This window comes from Triticum urartu, chromosome 3 (genome assembly GCF_003073215.2).
Source record: "Triticum urartu cultivar G1812 chromosome 3, Tu2.1, whole genome shotgun sequence".
Classification (NCBI taxonomy): Eukaryota; Viridiplantae; Streptophyta; class Magnoliopsida; order Poales; family Poaceae; genus Triticum; species Triticum urartu.
Window position 1 is genome coordinate 469,475,917 of NC_053024.1, and position 14,084 is coordinate 469,490,000.

At 42.5% G+C, this 14,084-nt stretch overlaps 1 pseudogene; it reads left to right on the top strand.

The window, feature by feature from the left end:
- The first annotated feature begins 516 nt into the window (after positions 1 to 516).
- Positions 517 to 9,317, top strand: LOC125546874 (annotated as a pseudogene).
- The last annotated feature ends 4,767 nt before the right edge of the window (positions 9,318 to 14,084 follow it).

Here is a 14,084-nt window from a genome sequence, read left to right on the forward strand (position 1 = left end):
GTGTCTGGGACTGTGTGTCCTCAGGTTTAAATACCTAGCCGCTCCAACCAGATGTACAACTGAGACAGCAGTTGGAACTGGTCTACCAAATCATTGTCTTCACCAAGCTCACTGGTTCTATTTCCTCAACTCTTTCATTTCCTCATATTTGTGTTTGAAGACTTTGATTGAAGACTTTCTCAATTTCCTCAGTTCAATTTCTTCAGTCAGTCTGTCTTCATCCTGTGTTATCATGTGCTTACGCTTTCTGTACTCTGTGCTTGTCTTCATTTCATCATGATGACTATGCTTGTGTTCTGTTATGTTTACTTTTGAGTACTTATTCCGCTGCAAGTAGTTCTTCACTAAGGAATTTCCTCACCTGCAAATTCCTCAATGAAGAATTGAAAAAAATTGCCTATTCACCCCCCTCTAGTCGATATAACGCACTTTCAATTGGTATCAGAGCAAGGTACTCCCTTGTTGTGTGTGATTTTGGTTTAACCGCCTGGAGTTTTAGTTATGTCGACCACAGGAATGAAGACTGTGTCATGCCCCATCTTTGATGGTCACGAGTATCCCAAGTGGAAGGCCATGATGAACAACGAACTGTGGACCATCACTGAGATTGGTCTGACCGATCTGTGCAAGATGGCTGAAGCTGATGACATTCGCAAGTACACTCTTCTCAACCTCATGGCAAAGGACGTCATCTGCTCCTGTCTGTCTGTCTCAAAATCAGTTCAGGAATATCATGCATCTCGAGCATGCGAAGCTTATCTGGTACCGTCTCTCTGAGCTCTATGAAGGTCATCGAACCCGTCATGATCCTTGGTTTGAGGACTTGAAGGAATCTCTCAAAGCGATGACAGTCAAACCAGAATCATCATCTCCTGCATCATGGCTTATGGCAAAAGATGCTAAGGTAACTGAACACTATCTATCTGAATCCAGTGATGATGAATCTGGTGATGAATTTGGACCCAGCTATATCAAACTTGCTTCCCTTGCCACTAAACAACAACAAGCTTTGGAAAAAGTTCAATACATGCTAAATAAGAGTGATGATATGTTGGGTGAAGAAATGGATCAGTCGAAAGCTTTGGCTGAGAGTCTTCAGAGACTCCAGTCTAAGTTTGACAGCCTTCAAGGTCATCATAACTCTCTCTTATCTGATCATGAGAAGCTTTCTTATGAATTTCTTCAAAGAAAGCAAGATCTTGAGAAGCTAAGAGTGAGTTATGAAGATCTTCAAAAGGAGCGTGATTCATTACTTGCTCAACAAATCAGCGCTGCTCAGGAAGAATTTGTTCCTCCATGTTTGAAGTGCATTGAACGTGAAACTGCTAATTCTTCACCTAAATGTTCAAATGCTTCTAATATTACAAATTCTTCACTTGCCTCTGCAATCACTAATTCCTCAACTGAGGACATTGCTAGTATCACTGATGATGCAGGGCTGAGGGAATTGTACATGACAGGCATGTACAAAAGTCTCAAAGGGCATCAAACTCTTTGTGATGTGCTTAAAAAGCAGATCCTCAACAGGAACCCTAAAAAAGAGGGTATTGCCTTTGAGAGGAAACTCAATGCTGGTGGTACATATTGGAAGCCTGAGCAGTACCCCAAAACCTCATGGGTTGCTGCAAAGGGACCTCCAGTTGATCCATCTAGTCTATCTGGCTTTACATGTGAATCTTCACATTCTTCTGATGAGTCATTTGACTCCAACTATAAACTATTCAAAAATCAGAATGGTGAAGTATTTGCTAGATATCTTGGCACTAATTGCAGGAACGGTTCCCCTATGAAGAAAATCTGGGTTCCCAAAAAGTGCCTTGAAAGTCTTCAGGTGAATGTCCTCAGGACACCACCTGTGAAGAATAGGAACCCCAGATCAAATTCTTCATATGGACCAAATTCTTCATATGGATCCAAGTCCTCGTATGGACCAAACTCCTCACATGGATCAAAGTCCTCATATGAACATGATCGTGCTAACCCGTCTGTTTCGCAGGGAAAATCTAAGGATTATGGATATGTGCATTATTCTTCAAATCATTATGTTCATAAGTCCTCAAAGAATTTCTCTCCTTATTCATATGCTTATCCTAACTCCTCTTATGTGAAACGAAATGGGCTGGCTTCTATGCCACCTTTCTCATATGGAGCTCGCAGAGTGATGAACTCTTTGCCACCCCTTCAGATGTGGGTGGTGAAGAAAAAGAACTAATCTCTTATGCAGGGTCAATGTCTCCAGACGTATTAAAACGTCTGAAGAATGTGCTGGAGACCTGAACTTTCCTGAAAGGACGCAGGCTAATCATGAAGAAATGAACTTTCATTTCTCACGTCCTCATACTGCTTTATCTATTGTGTTACTTAATGAAATTGATCTGATGAGTTGATGTCATATTCTTCAATGATGAAGTATATGAGTTCGTAAGTTGCACTAATTCATCTGCAGGATGATCAACCCAAAGCCACTGAGTGGGTCCTTGATAGTGGATGTACAAATCACATGACTGGTGACAAGAATCTATTGATGGATGCTCCCTTATCACCATCGCATCTGAAGCATATCATCTTTGCTGACAAAGGCAAAAGTCAGGTATTGGGTCTAGGTAAGGTTGCGATCTCAAAGGATCGACACATGGACAAAGTCATGCTTGTCGAGCCCTTAGGATACAACCTCATGTCTGTCTCAATGCTTTGCAATCTTGATATGGTAGTTGTCTTTGGCAAGTATCGTTGTGTTGTGATCATGGAAGCTGACAATTCCAAAGTCTTCGAAGGCTTTAGGAGAGGAGACTTGTATATTGTTGATTTCTCTACAGGACCACAACCAGCCGTGTGCCTTCTTGCAAAAGCTTCAGAAGGCTGGCTATGGCATCGACGACTTGGTCATGCAGGCATGAGGAATTTGCACACGCTTGCGAAGAAGAAGCACGTCATTGGCATTGAGAATGTCAAATTCCTCAAGGATCACTTACGCGAAGCCTGTGAAGCTGGAAAGATGACAAAGGCTAAGCATCCAGCGAAGACTATCATGACCACCACTCGACCATTTGAATTGCTTCACATGGATCTCTTCGGTCCTAACCATTATTCTGCAGTCTCAAATGATGCATCTCAATATGGCTTTGTTATTGTTGATGATTACTCTCGATACACATGGGTACACATTGTTTCCTACAAACATGAAGTGCAGGAAGTCTTCAAACGATTTTCCTCGAGGGCTTCAACCAACTTTGGTGTGAAGATCAAGCACATTAGAAGTGACAATGGAACTGAGTACAAGAATTCTGGTCTTGATGACTATCTTGTTGAACTTGGTATTACTCATGAGTTATCTGCTCCTTATACTCCTCAGCAGAATGGCGTCATGGAGCACAAGAACAGGACTCTTGCTGAGATGGCTTGCACTATGCTTGATGAATACAAAACGCCTCATCGTTTCTAGATTGAGGCAATTGATACTGCATGCCACATCATCAACAGAGTATATCTTCACAAATTCTTCAAGAAGACTTCCTATGAACTCCTCACTGACAAGAAACCCAATATAAGTTATTTCAAAGTCTTCGGTGCTAAATGTTGGATTAGAGATCCTCATCACAACTCAAAATTTGCACCGAAAGCACATGAAGGTTTCATGCTTGGTTACGGAAAGGACTCGCACACCTACAGAGTCTTCAACAATGTTCTTCACAAGGTTGTTGAAACTATAGATGTGCGGTTCGATGAAACTAATGGCTCGCAAAGAGAGCACCTACCTTCTGTGATAGATGAACCAGCACCTGAGGAAACTATCAAGTTCAAGGCTACTGAGGATGTCATTCCTACCGAAGAATCTGCTGAAGAATTCATTCCAGAACGTGAAGAATGTCGAGCTAATGCACCTGAAGAAAATACTAAAGAAAATGGTGCTAAAGAAAATGCTGATCAAATTCCTCGACGACAACCAGCTCATCCTCGCGTTATAAAAGAAGTGCAAGTTGAAAAGATCATCAATGACATTAAAGCACCAGGTCCTCTCACACGCTCAAGAGCTTCACATTTATCTAACTTTTGTGGGCACTATGCTTTTGCCTCTATCACAGAGCCAACTAAGGTAGATGAAGCATTTCTGGAGCCTGAGTGGATTCAAGCCATGCAAGAAGAATTACATCAATTCGAGCTCAACAACGTCTGGGAACTGGTCAAGTGTCCAGACCCTCACAAGCACAATATCATAGGCACAAAGTGGGTCTACCACAAGTAGCAAGATGAAAATGGACTTGTGGTGAGGAATAAGGCACGACTAGTAGCTCAAGGCTATACACAGGTTGAAGGAATTGATTTCGATGAAACCTTTGCACCTGTTGCTAGACTTGAGGCTATTCACATATTACTTGCTTATGCTAACCATCATGATATCACTTTATATCAAATGGATGTGAAAAGTGCATTCCTCAATGGTAAGCTTGAGGAAGAAGTATATGTTGCTCAACCCCCAGGTTTTGAAGATCCAAAGCATCCTGACAAAGTCTTCAGACTCAATAAGGGCCTCTATGGCCTCAAGCAGGCCCCACAGGTGTGGTATGATACTTTGAAGGAATTCCTCATGAAGAAAGGCTTCAAACCTGGTTCACTCGACCCTACTCTTTTCACTAAATCTTATGATGGTGAATTGTTTGTGTGCCAAATATATGTTGATGATATTACCTTTGGCTGTACTGACCAACATTATAGTGATGAATTTGCCTATATGATGAGTGAAGAATATCAAATGTCTATGATGGGAGAATTGAAATTCTTCTTAGGTCTTCAAATTCGTCAATAGCGCAATGGCATATTCATATCTGAGGAGAAATACCTCAAGGATGTACTGAGGAAATTAGGCATGCAAGATTGCAAAGGTGTCAAAATTCCAATGCCCACAAATGGCCATCTATGCACTGATGAAAATGGTATTGACTTCGATCAAAAGGTATACCGCTCCATGATTGGTTCTGTATTGTACTTATGTGCATCTAGGCCAGATATTATGCTTAGTATTTGCATGTGTGCCCGATTTCAAGCTACACCGAAGGAATCATACCATAAGGTTGTGAAGCATATTATTTGATATCTGGATCACACACCAACACTTGGATTATGGTACCCCAAGGGCTCGGCTTTTGATCTCAGTGGATATTCTGACTCTGACTATGCTGGTGATCGTGTGGAACGCAAGTCAACATCTGGTACATGTCATTTCCTCGGACGATCTTTGGTCTGTTGGTCCTCGAAGAAACAAAACTGCGTATCACTGTCTACTGCTGAAGCTGAGTACATTGCCACTGGTTCTTGCTGTGCTCAATTGTTGTGGATGAAGCAACCTCTCAAGGACTATGGCGTCAACGTGAAGAATGTGCCTCTCTTCTGTGATAATGAGAGTGCCATCAAGATTGCTCACAACCCAGTTCAGCACTCGAAGACAAAGCACATTCAGATTCGTCATCATTTTCTTCGTGATCATGTCTTGAAGGGCGACATTTTGATTGAGCATGTGAAGACTGAAGAACAGCTAGCCGATATCTTCATGAAGCCCTTGGATGAGAAGAGATTTAGCAAGTTGCGGTGTGAGCTAAATATCTTAGAATCTTTGAATGTTTCTCTGAAAAGGACACTCATCCTAACACTTATGCAAAATTGATGACTTAGATGTGCAACAAATGAAGAAATGTTTTCCCTCAATCAATGAAGAATAACATTCTAAGTGTGAAGAAATTAACGAAGAATTTGATTCTCAGAACCCTACGACAATTGTACACGGTGTGTGAAATCATCATTCTTATACGGTGGGTCTCGCCACCACCAAAGTTGAAAATCTTCAAATTGAGTTTTCCCTCAGTTTTGAAATTCCTCAGTTGTTCATTTTCTTCAACTTTGCATTGTCTTCACTGTTTCCGTCGTTTTTCTTCATTGGCTATATATATATATATATGAGTTTATGTCCTCTACAGCATTCACTTATTGCTATTTCTTCAAGTTGGTTTTTCTGCTAAGTGAATGTGATTGGACCCTTCCCCCCTATGCTATACTCAACCAAATATATTCACAAATTCTTCATGTGCGTTCTATTTGAAACCCGTTCAAAATCTTCACTGTGTCCTTGTTAGCTGAAGATTTGCGAACGGAACATTAAAACTTATCTTATCCAATTTTTTGGTTTTGCTGCTCAAACCGTTCCGCATCCCGCAAAATACTTATCTATTCACCCACAATCGCACACGATCTCCACTTCTTAGTACGTGGGTGACACATGTCAAGCGAATGAGAAGGGTCAGGGGCACGTTCGTCCAAATTCTTCGGGCGAACAGTTTTTCACCGTGGCTATAAATACCCCCTTCCCTTCCTCACTTATCCTTTACTCCGCTCGTTCTCACTCCCACTCGAGCTTCTCAAACCCTAGCGCTGCTGCTACTTCATCATCACCAGTGAGGAAGAGCTTCACTGCCTCAACCTCTTCGCCGTTGTACTCGCGCCGGCCGCGGAAATCTTCACTCCACCGTCGCCGTAGCTGTTTTCCTCTACCGAGTTAGGGCGTGGAAGATCTGCATTGACGAACTTCACATCTCCACTTCCCAGTTCGTCGTGTTCTTTGTCCAGGGTAATTAAAAGTTACTTTTACTGCCCTCTTTGATTCAAATGATTTTACAAAATCTCCAAAGGTGTTTTTATCCAAATTATTCACACACTAAACACCTCACATATCATCTGTTCTTGATTCATTTCTCTAAGCAACAATTTTTCTTCAAGATTCCTCAATTGTGTGGATTTTTGATCTATACAACTCTGGAACCTAAGACAAAGAACGCTTAGTGAAATTCTTCAAGACTCATCTGTTCAAATTCCTCAAACTTGTTCTTTTTGAAAAACCTTCTGAGAACGCATATGACCTCTGTAATTCCTCGCAACTATACTCTGTTCACAGGTACTCATGTCTGCTGCTGAATCACTAGGTTCTCATCAACTTAACTCATTTGCAGCGTTCCTCGAAGAAAAGTTGCATACCTCTTCAGAGAGTTCAATTGTTCAATTTCCTCGTCTGAAGAAAATGGCTGATGGTAAGAAGCCACAGAAAGGAGGAAAGAGGCATGAGGTCAACACTGCTTTTGAAATCCCTGAGGACATCTATGCTGGGTACTGCACACCCCCTGAGAAAGATAAAAATCAGCGCAAGGTGTGCATTCAAAAGATTGAGAGGAGGTGGGCAAGAGAGTGGAAGGAGTACAGATATGTTACTCCAAAGTACATGAAGAAATTCGCTGTTGCCCCTCCATGCTCAAGACCTCCATTGGCACCTGGCCAAATAGCTGATCCCACCAGTGTCAAACGCGGTGAGGACTATCCTGAAGAATGGGCCAAGTGCTAGGCCAAGTTGGCCAAACAAGCAAAAGATACAGTGAGGAAATTCAACGAAGACTCTGCGACCGCTGCTGCTGTTGAGGCCTCTGTAAAGCCGAAGAAGGCCATGCCAAAGAAGCCTGCTCACAAGCCCAGTGCTTCACCAGCAATGCCCTCCTCAGCTATGCCCTCACGGCCAGATTCCTCAAAGCCCTGCTCCTGCTCCTCCAAAATCTTCAGCTCCTCTGCAAAAGTCTTCGGCTGCTCCAACCAAATCCTCAGCACCTATGCATCTCGCCACGTGCCAAAGGACCACCGGCATATCTATCGCCTCAGGAGCCTCTGCAAGTTCCTCAGCTGCTCCCTCTCTTCTGAAGAAGAAGACCACTGTTGGACGACGTCCTCGACCAAGTCCTCACAAGAAACAAGTTGCTTTCCAAGTGCCCTCTGATGATGATGAGGTTGATGATGAAGAACTAGCAGAAATCATCAGAGACAGGCAAGTCAGGGTCACTAGAGCCAAGGGCACAAGTGTGCCTCTGCTTTTGGATCCAAAATTGATCCTTGAGTACATTGACTTATGGCACAAGGACCCAAACACACCTATGCCTGATTTCAAGCTGACTCCTGGCCAAAGTCATATGTAGACTCATTTCATACAAGAAGAAAAATGGAAGTTTGAGAAGGCCAGATAGATCAAGAAAGCGCAATATAAGAAGGAGCGCTATCTGAAGAAACACGTTGTCTCTATGACAACTGAAGAACTTGTCACTATTCAAATTGAGATCAAGCAGTGATGAATTTGATGCCTACCGCGCTGATTGGCTTGGAGCCAAGGTTCGTTTTGTGAGACTTGCTGACAACTTCGCCTCAAATGTTGCAGCCCCGACGCAACAGGAAATTCCTTTGGTTGAAGCATCTGCTCAGCCGATGAAAGAACATGCTAGCACCGCTGATGAAATTTAGGCTGCTGAAGAAAATGTGAGTTCCAGGGCTGATGACTGCATTCCAGCCGCTGATGAAATTGCCAGGGCATCCACTAGTGGTGCGCCTGAAGAAAATGTAGAAGACAGGGCAACTGCATCAGTTGCGCCTGAAGAAATTCAACCAAATTCCTCTGCTCCTCCTACGCCTACACCAACTCCGATCCTTCCATCTGCATCACATGTGAAGAAGACTAAGGCTGCAGAGCGTGCAAAAGTGAAGAAAAGGAAGGCATCAACTTCATCAGATTCTTCACCCCCGAAGAAGATGAAGCCATTGACAAGCTCGTTTGCAAACCCCATTGATGTTGTTCCTATCTCAACCATACCATCCAAGGACCGTGTTCCTTTTGATGAAGACTATGTGATTCCAAGTGAATCCGATGAAGAGAATCCCTCTGCTGCTTCGTTAGAGAAGTTGGATGAAGAGATTGAAGTGGATGAAATCCCTTCAACCCCAATTATCTCATCGCCTATGCCTCGATTTACTGCTGAAGAGGCCGGCGTTGAAGAAATGGAAGATTAAGATGTGGACATTGGATGTACCATACATGTGCTGAAAGATGACTTTTGGAAAAGTCAGACCCCAATTCTCCTCTGTTCACACCTCTTCAACAAATTCCTCAGTCCCCAGTGACAACTGAAGTTCAAATAATGGGATCAGAAGAACCTCGTGCAACTCCATCCATACATGAAAAAATTCCAGCCACTAGTGCTGATGAAAATGCAAATGAAGAATTGAAGTCCCAGGCTGCCACTGAAGAAGTACCTGAAATTCCTCAGCCTGTGGAACCTGAGATCGAGATCCCTGAGGTTGTGATGCAATTGACTGACAGTCCTCACCCCAAGCCAAAGGATCCATTCTCGAAGAAGCGGCAATTCAAGGCTGATGATTTCTTCGGCGAGCACGTGTTCTTCACTGACTACAATCCTTATGACTTTGCTCGTCTAAGGAGGAAGCGCTTCTGGACTGCAAGCTAGGACAACTTCTATTCTTCACTGCTTTTCAACAAATACAAAATCTTCTACCATGAGCATATTCCTCATGTGGACATGGAATCATTACCTTGCTTCTCTCCTGTGCTCAGTGTGCTTCATGATGCAGGCCTCCTCAACTTTTGCTCTGACATTGTTGATTGAAATGAAGAGCTTATTCTTCAGTTCTACGCTACATTGCATATCACAGGTGATCCTGAAGATATCAACACCTGGGTCTTGGACTGGATGACCGATAATACTCACTATAAGGCACCGGCCTCTGAATTGGTTCACGCCCTGCCCATCAGTCCACCCAGTGAAGGAGCTCGTTGCCTGTACCAAGAACCTAAACTCACTGCTCATTACATGCAAGTGTTAATGAATCCTTTGAAGCCCGGTCAAGCCCCAAGGACCAAATTCCTCGTGAAGGACTTACTATATGTGCCCAGAACAATCTATCGAATTCTGACAAGGACAATGAGTCCCATCAAAGGCCACGACTCATCTGATGAGGAAATAGTTGGCATCATTAAGAATCTGCTATTCAACATCATTCATAGCATTCCTATCAACTATCACGATTTCTTCATGAGGACTCAGGCAAATGCTGCACTTTCTCCGTTTGAGTTGAAGCCTTATGCACCTTGGATTATGGGATTCCTCAGGACAAGGTCTTCACTCAACTACAAGGCTGATTTTCTGAATCACCTCAGCTATCTGCCCCCGATTGAAGTCCTCAAGAAGGCTTTTACTTCAACTAATGAAAAGGGCAAGGCTCCTGCTGTCATTGATGAAGGAATTCGTCCATTGGATGGTCAGTTTCGCAAAGCTGCATCTTATTCCACCAATGATGACTCTGCCACACATGACTTTGCTACCAATGCACCCAAGTCTACTCCTCAAGCCACAGCTCCACGTGACAGTTTGGTTCAATTCTTCACAACATGACTGCTACACACAATGCAGTGAAGAAAAATCATTACTACCTCCATGAAGACTTCGGTCGCACCTGGGCTGTCTTATCACATCTGTATGGTGAAGAAGATCTGAAGAAAATGGGTCTCAAGGAAGATTTTGACTCGTCTGCACTTCCACCGAAGAAATTCAAGAAGATCAAGGTTACTTCTTTGGTGTCTAGCTCATATTCTTCATCGCGCGATACCGACGAGTATGAAGACTTGGACGACACAGCGGCAGGCCCTTCAACGACAAACGACCCCAACAATGCTGGCGCTCCTTCATCAACTTGATATTCTTCAGGGGCGTTAGTCCTCTTTTTCGATCCTTTTGGTCATTCGATGACAAAGGGGGAGAATTTTGAGTTAGTCTTCAAGCGGGTCTGTCTGTATGGGCGTTTTTTTGCTAAGTTACAACTCTCGCCCTTCTGAAACTTTATTGGATCGAGTTGTAAACTTAAACCCGATGGTGCTCTGATAATTTTGATGTGTCATTCTGCATGCTTATTCCTCATATATGTTAATGCTTGCATGCTGAATTACATCAGTCACCATATTTCATCATGCATTTCAAATTCTTCATTTATATGTTAAATGCGTGCATGAATTACAAGATATAGGGGGAGATCTCCATGATTCAACTCTTCAAGTGTGCATTGCTTCAAAAGCAAATTCCTCACTATGCACATCTTCAGGGGGAGTTCTTCTATATCTTGAAATCAAATTCCTCAATATCAGTAGTTACACTTCATATGTTTATCCCCGTTGAAAACTTAACCTATATTGTCATCAATCACCAAAAAGGCGGAGATTGTAAGTGCATCTAGTGCCCCTTAGTGATTTTGGTGTATTGAAGACTTATAGGTTAAGGGACTAATGTGTTTATGAGTGTACACATGTATATAAGACTATGAGGAGTTTGATATTTACAGAGAAAGTCGACCACTAAAAATGAAGTTCTTCGACTAAAGACTTTGAATTTCTGAAGACTTTCTGAAGACTTTGAAAGTGAAGAAATTGGTGCAATCCTGAAGACTTGGTATTCATTCAAGGAACATGAAGCATGAAGCCTTTTGTTTTCGTAGTATCATTTTCTCTTTCTTGAGTCATAAGAAACACCGTACTGTTAAAGGGGGTCGAGGAAATACTAAGGAAAAATTTCCATGTGATGCTCAACTCGAAATCCTACACCTACCAATCCCTTCGAGTGAAGCCATTGGAAATCTCATACAGCTCAGTCATATTCTTCAGTGACAGAGACGAAGTTCTTTTGGTCTCTGAGGAATTTGTTCTGGCTGAGGAGTTAGGAGTGCGGATTGCCTACACAGTGAGGAACATGATAGCCCTGAGGATTTTGCTACTCAAAATTCCGACCGTTGCTGTGCTATGCACCAGCTATCCCAAAATATCTACCCACCTAATGGTCATATCATTGAAGGGCATTTATGTCTTATCATGTCGGGCTACTCCCTAGGCTATAAATAGCCGCCCCCTACAACCATTAGCTGGTTGGCTGCTCTGAGAGAAACTGACACTTGTCATTTAAGAGCATCCCATCCTCCGAGGACTTTGAGCGAAAATCATCAAGTGAGGAAAACCCAAACCCAAACACCTACAAACCCAAAGTTATTGAGCATCACTGAAGAGATTGATCCTACGTGGATCCGATGCTTGTTACCTTTGAAGACTGTGCTCCTTCCAGACGGTTAGGCGTCATGGTCTAGAGCATCCAAGAGGAAATGTGGATCGCTGAGTGACCGAGTTTGTGAAGGTTCGGAAGTCACCTGAAGACTTACCATGAGTGATTGGGCGAGGTCTGTGTGACCTTAGCTCAAGGAGAATACGGTGAGGACTGTGTGTCCTCAGGTTTAAATACCTAGCCGCTCCAACCAGATGTACAACCAAGAGAACAGTTGGAACTGGTCTACCAAATCATTGTCTTCACCAAGCTCACTGGTTCTATTTCCTCAACTCTTTCATTTCCTCATATCTGTGTTTGAAGACATTGACTGAAGACTTTCTCAATTTCCTCAGTTCAATTTCTTCATTCTGTCTTTCTTCATCCTGTGTTATCCTGTGCTTACGCTTTCTATACTCTGTGCTTGTCTTCATTTCATCATGATGACTATGCTTGTGTTCTGTTATGTTTACGTTTGAGTACTTATTCCTCTACAAGTAGTTCTTCGCTAAGGAATTTCCTCACCCGCAAATTCCTCAGTGAAGAATTCATAAAAATCGCCTATTCACCCCCCCCTCTAGTCGATATAACACACTTTCAGTAACACAAGCAAGAACCCTTTCTTCGACTGATCCATTTTGAAGTTCTTCAAAACTTGATCAAGGTATGTGCTTTGTGAAAGTCCAATTAAGCGTCTTGATCTATATCTATAGATCTTGATGCCTAATATATCAGCAGCTTCACTGAGGTCTTACATTGAAAAACTCTTATTGAAGTATCCTTTTATGCTATCCAGAAATTCTACATCATTTCCAATCAACAATATGTCATCCACATATAATATTAGAAATGCTACAGAGCTCCCACTCACTTTCTTGTAAATACAGGCTTCTCTGAAAGTCTGTATAAAACCATCTACTTTGATCACGTCATCAAAGCGTATATTCCAACTCCGAGATGCTTGCACCAGTCCATAAATGGATCGCTGGAGCTTGCACACTTTGTTAGCACCTTTAGGATCGACAAAACCTTCTAGTTGCACATATACAATTCTTCTTTAAGAAACCCATTAAGGAATGCAGTTTTTACATCCATTTGCCAGATTTCATAATCATGAAATGCGGCAATTGCTAGCATGATTCGGACAGACTTAAGCATCGCTACGGGTGAGAAAGTCTCATCATAGTAAAAATTAACTCCTTGAACTTGTCGAAAACCTTTCGTGACAAGTCGAGCTTTGTAGACAGTAACATTACCATTAGCGTCAATCTTCTTCTTGAAGATCCATTTATTATCTACGGCTCGCCGATCATCGGGCAAGTCAACCAAAGTCCACACTTTGTTCTCATACATGGATCCTATCTCAGATTTCATGGCCTCAAGCCATTTATCAGAATCTGGGCTCATCATCGCTTCTTAATAGTTTGTAGGTTCGTCATGGTCTAGTAACATGACTTCCAGAATAGGATTACCATGCCACTCTGGTGCGGAACGTGCTCTGGTTGACCTACGAGGTTCGGTAGTAACTTGATCTGAAGTTTCATGATCATTATCATTAGCTTCCTCTGTAGTTGGTGTAGGCATCATGGGAACGGTTTTCTATGATGAGGTACTTTCCAATTCGAGAGAAGGTACAATTACCTCATCAAGTTCTACTTTCCTCCCACTCACTTCTTTCGAGAGAAACTCCTTCTCTAGAAAGTTTCCATTCATGGCAACGAAGATCTTGCCTTCGGATATGTGGTAGAAGGTGTACCCAATTGTTCCCTTAGGGTATCCTATGAAGATACACTTCTCCGATTTGGGTTCGAGCTTATCAGGCTGAAGCCTTTTGACATAAGTGTCGCAAGCCCAAACTTTAAGAAACGACAACTTAGGTTTCTTGCCAAACCACAGTTCTTACGGTGTCGTCTCAACGGATTTAGATGGTGCCCTATTTAAGTGAATGTAGTTGTCTCTAATGCATAACCCTAAAACGATAGTGGTAAATCGGTAAGAGACATCATAGATCGCACCATATCTAATAAAGTACAGTTACGACGTTCGGCCACACCATTATGCTGTGGTGTTCCAGGTGGCATGAGTTGTGAAACTATTTCACATTATTTTAAATGAAGGCCAAACTCGTAACTCAAA